General features: G+C 46.0%; 1 pseudogene; it reads right to left on the minus strand.

Moving 5' to 3' along the window:
* Window positions 1-7,162: 7,162 nt before the first annotated feature.
* On the minus strand, window positions 7,163-7,952 carry LOC115284206 (annotated as a pseudogene).
* Window positions 7,953-7,960: the final 8 nt, after the last annotated feature.

The raw sequence follows: 7,960 nt of genomic DNA on the forward strand, positions 1-7,960 counted from the left end.
CTCTGGGAGCAAGGGTGCACAGCCTGCATTTCTTTGATGTTGCTCTAAGACACTTGTGCCGGCACCGCCAGAGGCTTTGATGTTCTTCTAGCACTTCTGACATCCTGACATCTGGACTTGTACTCTTCTGAAGCGGCAAATTGAAACAATAGTCAAACTCTGGTATAAAAGGCGAGAGGACAGCAAGACCTTCTCCAGAACTTTTTGATGCCACTTGCCGGATCAGAGAGAATACTCTGTCTGCCTCTTCAAAGGCAAGATCATTAGGTTTCACATTTTAATATTCATCCCAAGTGTCTGTCACTGGGCACCCTCATTATCCCAGGATTTCTCCAAGAAGGGATTTACCAGCGCACTCCTGAAGTCCAGATCCAGATCTGTGGTTCCCTCAGATGACCTTTTCGTTAAACATAAAAACTTCATGCCCCAGCTTCAGCCGTCCTAAATGCTTCGTCTTTTCTCAGCTCACCTCGAGTTATACTTCTTCCCTTCCTGCCGGATGGACTCTCTCTCTGGCCTTTGTCGTTGCTCCCGCCAGGCCCAGCTTTGGAAGACTTGTCTCATGTCGTACTCTGCTTCCTGTCTGTCAGGCCCGCTCTTCCCCGTCTTGCAAGGTTCAGCTTAAAGCTAACTCTCTCCCAGAGAATGACCCAGATACGTGTTCTTAATCAATAGGACACTCTTTCCTTCATTTCTTTATTCTCTGTTTTCCATACACATTCACGTACTTTGAAGAACAAGTGGAGGGGGAAAAAAGCAAACATTTTTGGGTAATAAAGTTGCTTTGTTCAATGGGGACGTATCATTTTTTTAAAAAAATGTTTATTTCCAGAGAGAGATCTGGGGAGGAGCAGAGAGAGGGAAAGAGAGAGAATCCCAAGCAGGTGGAGCCCCATGTGGGGCTTGAACTCAGGACTGAGAGAGCATGACCTGAGCCCAAATCTAGAGTTGGCTGTTTTTATATGTGAAATCTTCCTGGATGGAGCGTGCCTTTCTGCCAACCGTAACACCGTTATGAGTTGGGCTGTGATGATTAGGATCGGGTTCTCCATCTTCCTGACACCTTAAAGGTCTCCATTCCCCTTCCTAGCGTCTTAGACAAGTTGGGCATTTTATTTTTCTTGAAACTTCTTTCCCCGAAGGCCGCCCTCCCTTTGCTGCCACGGACGGATCAGATCAATGTCTTCTTCCTGGTGTGCTGATGTAAAAATTGGAGCTCTACTAGTCATATTGGAATGTGAGATAAACAAGGCTAGAAGCAAGCTCTGTACTATAGAACCACAAACTAATGTACTGTATCAAACCAAACATCAATTTTAAGGCACACCATTATTCTCTATACCAAAAAGAAAGAAAGAAAATGCTCTCAAATTAGGACACAATTTTTTTCTCATCCATTAGATTTTCCTTAGGTTTTTCAGTTTATACTTGTTAAAAGATCTCTTTTACATATATGTCTTTTTTTATAGTTTATTGTCAAGTTGGTTTCCATTAAACACCCAGTGCTCATCCCCACAATTGCCCTCCTCCGTGACCATCACCTCCCTTCCCTTTTCCCGTCTCCTTTCAGCCCTCAGTTTGTTTCCAGTATTCAAGAGTCTCTCATGATTTGCCTCCCTCCTTTTCCCTAACTCTTTCCCCCCCTTTTCCCTTTCCCATGGTCCCCTGTTAGGTCTCTCCTGTTAGACCTATGAGTGCAAACATATGGTATCTGTCCTTCTCCACCTGACTTATTTCGCTTAGCATGACATCCTTGAGGTCCATCCACTTTTCTACATATGGCCAGATTTCATTCTTTCTCATTGCCACGTAGTATTACATGGTATATATAAACCACATCTTCTTGATCCATGGACATTTAATGTCTTTCCATGATTTGGCTATTGTTGAAAGTGCCGCTATGAACATTGAGGTACATGTGCCCCTATGCATCAGTACTTCAGTATCCCTTGGGTGGATCCCCAACAGTGCTATTGCTGGGTCATAGGGGAGTTCTATGGATAGTTTTTTGAGGAACCTCCACACTGTTTTCCAGAGCAGCTGTGCCAGTTTACATTCCCACCAACAGTGTAGGAGGGTGCCTGTTTCTCCACACCCTCGCCAGCATCTATAGTCTCTTGGTTTGTTCATTTTAGCCACTCTGACTGGCGTGAGGTGGTATCTCAGTGTGGTTTTGATTTGCGTTTCCCTGATCTTTTACATTTATTTATTTGTTTCTTTGTTTTTTTATGTTTATTTTTTAAATTTATTTTTGAGAGACAGACAGCATGAGCATGGGAGGGGCAGAGAGAGAGGGAGACACAGAACCTGAAGCAGGCTCCAGGCTCTGAGCTAGCTGTCAGCACAGAGCCCGATGTGGGGCTTGAACCCCCAAACGTGAGATCTGACCTGAGCCGAAGCCGGATGCTTAACTGACTGAGCCACCCAGGCGCCCCTCTTTTACATTTATTTAGACACAGGTATTTTTTTGTCACTAGATCACTCGTGCATACACACAAAATGGAAACTATGTGCTAAATAACTTATGTAAGGTACTGCCAGAACTTCTTAAGATTCAAATTTCAGCTCTTTTAAGATATCTGCCTGTTTGTTGCAACATTAGTCACAGTAGCCAAGACATGGAAACACCCTGAGTGGACATGGACAGATGACTACATGAAGAAAAAAAATATATATATATACACACACACAGATACAATGGAAAAACAAAGGCAATCCTACCATTTGTAGCAACATGGAAGGCCTTTGAGGGTATTATGCTAAGTGAGGAAAGTCATCTAGAAAAGACAAATACTGTATGGTCTCACTGAAACGTGGAATCTAAACCTCTGAACTTATAGAAACCGAGTAGAATGGTGGCTGCCAGGGACTGGGGCTCGGGGGACATGAGATGTTCGTCAAAGGGTACAAACATCTAGTTATAAGATGAGTAAGTCCTGGGGTCTGAGGTATATAGCGTGGTGACTCTAGTTAACAATACTGCATTGGATACTTGAAAGTTGCTAAGAGAGTAAATCTAAAATGATCTCACCCCACACTCACAAAAAGGTAGTGATGTGAATTGGTGGAGGTGTTAACTACCTTATTGTGGTGATCATTTCACATTAGATCCTTGAATCAAGTCATCATGTTGTATGCCTTAAACTTATACAAGGCTAGACGTCAATAACATCTCAATAAAGTTGGAATAAAAAATAAAATATTTTAGGGGCATCTGGGTGGCTCAGTGTAAGGTTAAGCATGCGACTTCAACTCAGATCATGATCTCACAGTTCTCGGGTTCGAGCCCCACATTGGGCTCTGTGCTGACAGCACAAAGGCTACTTGAGATTTTCTCTCTTCCTGTCTATCTCTCTGCCCCTCCCCTGCTCTCTCTCTCTCTCTATCTCTCAAAAATAAATAGACATTAAAAAACTTAAAAAATGGTTTTAAAGAACCAAATCTGACCTTCTGTAAATGGCTTCTGTACTCAGCATCCGTGATGTCTCTTGCTGTCCCCTTCTGTGATGCCCGAGGATTTTATTTGTAGTCAATAATACCACTCTGTCAAATCCCATTGTGCCTGCTCAGGCAATGACAGCCCTGGCCAACAGCAACTGTAAGATGCAAAAAAGTGAAAAAATGTCCTTCTTGGAATCAGTGAAGTCCTATTTGGAAGGAGGGTCCCCAGTGGGCTGAACTGTTCTCCTCCATCCTGTTTCATATACAGGAGAGAAACCTTATCTTTAAAAAAAAATTTAATGTTTATTTATTTTTGACAGAGAGAGAGAGAGAGCGAGCGAGCGAGCGAGAGCGCGAGCGCTCGAGAAAACACAAGCAGGGGAGGGGCAGAGAGAGGAGGAGACACAAAATCCAAAGCAGGCTTCAGGCTCTGAGTTGTCAGCACAGAGCCTGCCATGGGGCTCGAACTCACAAACTGTGACATCATGACGTGACCGGTTAGATGCTCAACTGAGTCAGCCCCCCAGGCACCCTGAGAAACCCTCTTTTAAAAAGCACTGCTTTTGTGAGCTTTGTTACTCGTAACCGAACCCAATGCAAACTTACATAGGCTTCTTTTTTTTCCAGTTTATTTATTTTGAGAGAGGCAGAGACAGTGCAAGTGGAGGGAGAGGCAGAGAGAGAGGAAGAGAGAAAATCCTAACCAGGCTCTGTGAGTGCAGAACCCGATGTGGGGCTTGAACCCATGGAGCCATGGGATCATGCCCTGAGCTGAAACCAAGAGTCGGACACTTAACGGACTAAGCCACCTAGGTGCCTGCAAACTTATATCTGCTTTTTAAAAACATGGTAGGCACTATTTCTTTGCTTTCTCACTGTAACTTACTCCACTCTTAGGTCCTCCTTGAGGAGTCAATCAGGGCATCATTTTTTCTTTACATTTTAGGTGTTCTAACAGTTTGCTAATTACCCTCATTTTACCCTTGACCTTAGCCTTGCTGAAGCAAATTTTCCATCAGTATCCCTCTGAATCTGAACTCAAGACCGCAAGCAGTTTGTAATCAAAACGTTTATTATTTTAAACTCTGAAGCATAGTATCACTTCCAAGATTAATGATAATGCCTTCCAGTACTGAATATTGGATTAGCTATGCCTCGTGGGCTTGCAAAAAGAAACTGAAATTGCTGACAAATGAAAAAAATTAAAGGAGAATGTAAAAATCAGAAATGTAGAACACATTTCAAGAGTAGAGAAGAGTCAGGAGAAATTAATGGGTGCTTTGTACTTCTTGTCACACATTTCCGGGCGGAAAAAAAACCTACTTTTCCTTTTTCTGGAAAATGAAGTATAAGTTGTCAGTGGCAACAGTCTATTAAGACATTTCCTTTTGTGATACAGTGAGGATGTTCATCCCCAGAGGTAAATTATTCAACATGGTTAATTTGAATCCATGTTTGAGCCTCAGATGAAGTTATCAGTTTCATCATTTCCCCCAGTCTATCCTGGTATCCTTGCCTGAGACCCCGGTACCCATAGCAACAGAGACTATTTCAGACATCATTCCTTGGAGCAACAGAGCATGGCCAGTGACTGACATGCATCCAGCTGTGTGACTCGGGTGGTATTTTCCAGGCCTGGAAGACCAAGTCACAGCTGACTCAGGGGTACTGAAGGGCAGGTGATTGAGGGATTGGAAGGCTGTGAGTATGCAGGAAGGGGGTGCGCCCACAAGTGTGGTTTTTGAAGTGTGCTCACCCCTTCTGAGGGGTCCGTGGTGGAGGAAGGCAGGAAAACGAGACAGCAATGGAGAGGTTAAGACTTTCAGAAAGAACAACAGGGCAAATTTCAGTAGTATGGATTCTGACTTTGTTCCGCCGCTGCCCTACATCCTCAGAAGTCTGTTTGTGGACCCCAAAAGGGAACCTAAAGGAGGGGATTTAGAAAATTCCTTTTGTCTCACAGAACAAGAAGGAGGGCCCTGATTGAGCTGCCGCTGTTTTCTAGACTTCCCTGCCAGGGATTCTTAAAGAAAAGCTGTGAAATGCTACAGTACAAGCAGTGACTTGTAACAGACACTGGAGTGTAATCACAATTCTCTTTGAGTCTTGAGGGCGAGGAAATCCTTCTTTTCCAGGTGAAATTAAGAGGATGCAGATCTAAGCAGACTTCTCTGCATTATCTTGGGGAGGGAGCCCCTCTGAATCCCAGGAAGGGGAAGGATGGGATAAAGAGGGGCCTGGCAGCCAAGATAGAACCAGACTGGGGTCACCAGGGAAGAGACCACAGTGAGCCATGGTTCAGCACATAGAGCACAGTACCCTGTGCGTGGCTCGGATACAGGCTCTGTTCAGCTGAGCTGGATCTACAGGCGGAACAGGTATGTTTTGCAGCCTCCCCTTTAAAACCCATTGTGCCCAGGGGTGCCTGGGTGGCTTAGTGGGTTAAGCATCTGTCTGTGGCTCAGATCATAATCTGGAGGTTTGCGGGTTCAAGCCCCGCATCGGGCTCTGTGCTGACAGCTCAGAGCCTGGAGACTGCTTTGGCTTCTGTGTCTCCCTCTCTGCCTCTCCCCCGCTCACACTCTGTCTCTTTCTCTCTCTCAAAAATTAATAAACATTAAGAAATAATTAAAACAAACATCCTATTGTGCCTGCGGAGAAGCTGCTCAGAGTGAAGGCATCTGGATGGAGAGTATGCTCTGGGGATTCCCAGTCGTGAGGTCTTCCCAGGGACTTAGTGCCAATTCAGGTAGCAGGCTGCCTGTGCGGGGGAGGGACTCAGGGGTACAGGTGCTGCCTGCCTTCCTGTGAGGTAGACTACCTCTTATACATTCTGTCACTAGTTCTGAAGACTCCTGGGATAGGAGAAGGATTTGGCTGAGGTTTAGAGGCTATCCCCACCCGAGGCTGCAAGGCATACCTGTAATTAGGGGAGAGATTAGGGTGATCAGGGCTGTCTTTAAGAGTGTTGGGGATTTCCCTCCCTTCCGGGTCTGGATATCTGGCTGGATTTCCAGTCTACCCACACACAGTCTTGCTTAACCCATTGATATACCTGTGGGGCAACAGGAAAAAAAAAAAAAAGGAACATGACATCAGAAGATGGATGTTGACATCCACATTCTGTAATTACTTATTTGTGTGGCTTCCCTTTTTCTCACTGGTTAAGACTTGGTCATAGCCCTTGCCCTTCTTTCCTCCTGAGGGTCTTATAAAAATAAAATACACTGATGTTAAATACAAGGACTTGGACTTGTCGAGTGCTATTGTTATATTAGTTTGTCACACCCACGCCCCAGAGGAAGCCAGCCCAAGGGTCATTTCCCATAATCACCTTGGCCCAGAGCGAATCCATGTGCAATCCCATGCTCTGTGCCTCTTTCCCAGAAACAACTACTGTGATGAATTCTAGACCATGTTGTTTTATATTTTTATCATATATATGCACCCACCGACAGCAGGGTCCCAGGCCACCCACCTTACCCCACCCCACCCTCCCCTCCCCTCATCCTCATATCCATTTATCAGGGGGTTGATTTGCGTTTCCGAGGGTCTAACAGAATGTCTTCTCCCTCCATTTCTGGATGGATCCTGAGCTGCATACAGATGGGGCTGGGTGGGTGAAGGGACTTCCGGTTACCTGTTTAAAAACTTAAAAGGTGAGAGATGTGTACACGAATAACCCAGAGACCTTTATTAGTTTAAGAACCAAGTAACTGTATTGAAACCAAATAACTTCATTTATTTATGGCAAAACTGGAAGAAGAAAACTGGAACTTGTTTTTCAAGGGCAATACTGCAAACTGCATGCTGGGCACGGCCACCAGGGGAAGTGACCGTACACCCTGTGGCTATGGGGAGACAGTCCCAACTCAGTTCTTGTCACTGTTGCCCAGGGTGAGCTTGTCAAAGAGGTACTCTGCCAGGTAGCTGTCTGGGGCCCCCATCTTGCTCAGGTTGGTCATGTAGTCACTTAGCTGTTTGATGGTCTTGACTTTCTCGCGCAGGTAGTTGGTCTTCAGGAAGCTGCACAGGTGGGTGTCCTGCTTCTCAGTGGCCAGCTGGTGCAGTTCGAGCACGTTCCGGTTCAGGACCTTCTCCAGGTAAAAGGCGCACTCCATGGCCTTCAGGCCGCTGGCCCAGTCGTCGCGGTAAGGCTTCTCGATGTTGTAGATGCGGAGGCAGCCGCCACGCTGCTTCTGCAGCTTTATGAGCTTCTCGGCATGATCTGTCGCCTCATGGGACCAGCGCAGGAAGAACTTGGAGAAGTTCTTCAGGGCCACGTCGGCCCGTTCGAAGTACAAAGACATGGACAGGTACATGTAGGAGGCGTGGAACTGCAGGTTGATCTGGGTGTTGAGGGCAAACTCGCATACGATGTGGTAGTTCTGGCGCACTGGAGAGGACAGCGCGGTGGCCATGGCTGGCGGCTCTGGCACCAAGGCGAAGTCGGCTCAGAAGCGAGGGCTGCTGGGCCAAATGTGGTGGGCGACCCGGCAGGCCTGGCAGTGTTCTCTGA

Source organism: Suricata suricatta, chromosome X (assembly GCF_006229205.1).
Source record: "Suricata suricatta isolate VVHF042 chromosome X, meerkat_22Aug2017_6uvM2_HiC, whole genome shotgun sequence".
Taxonomy (NCBI): Eukaryota; Metazoa; Chordata; class Mammalia; order Carnivora; family Herpestidae; genus Suricata; species Suricata suricatta.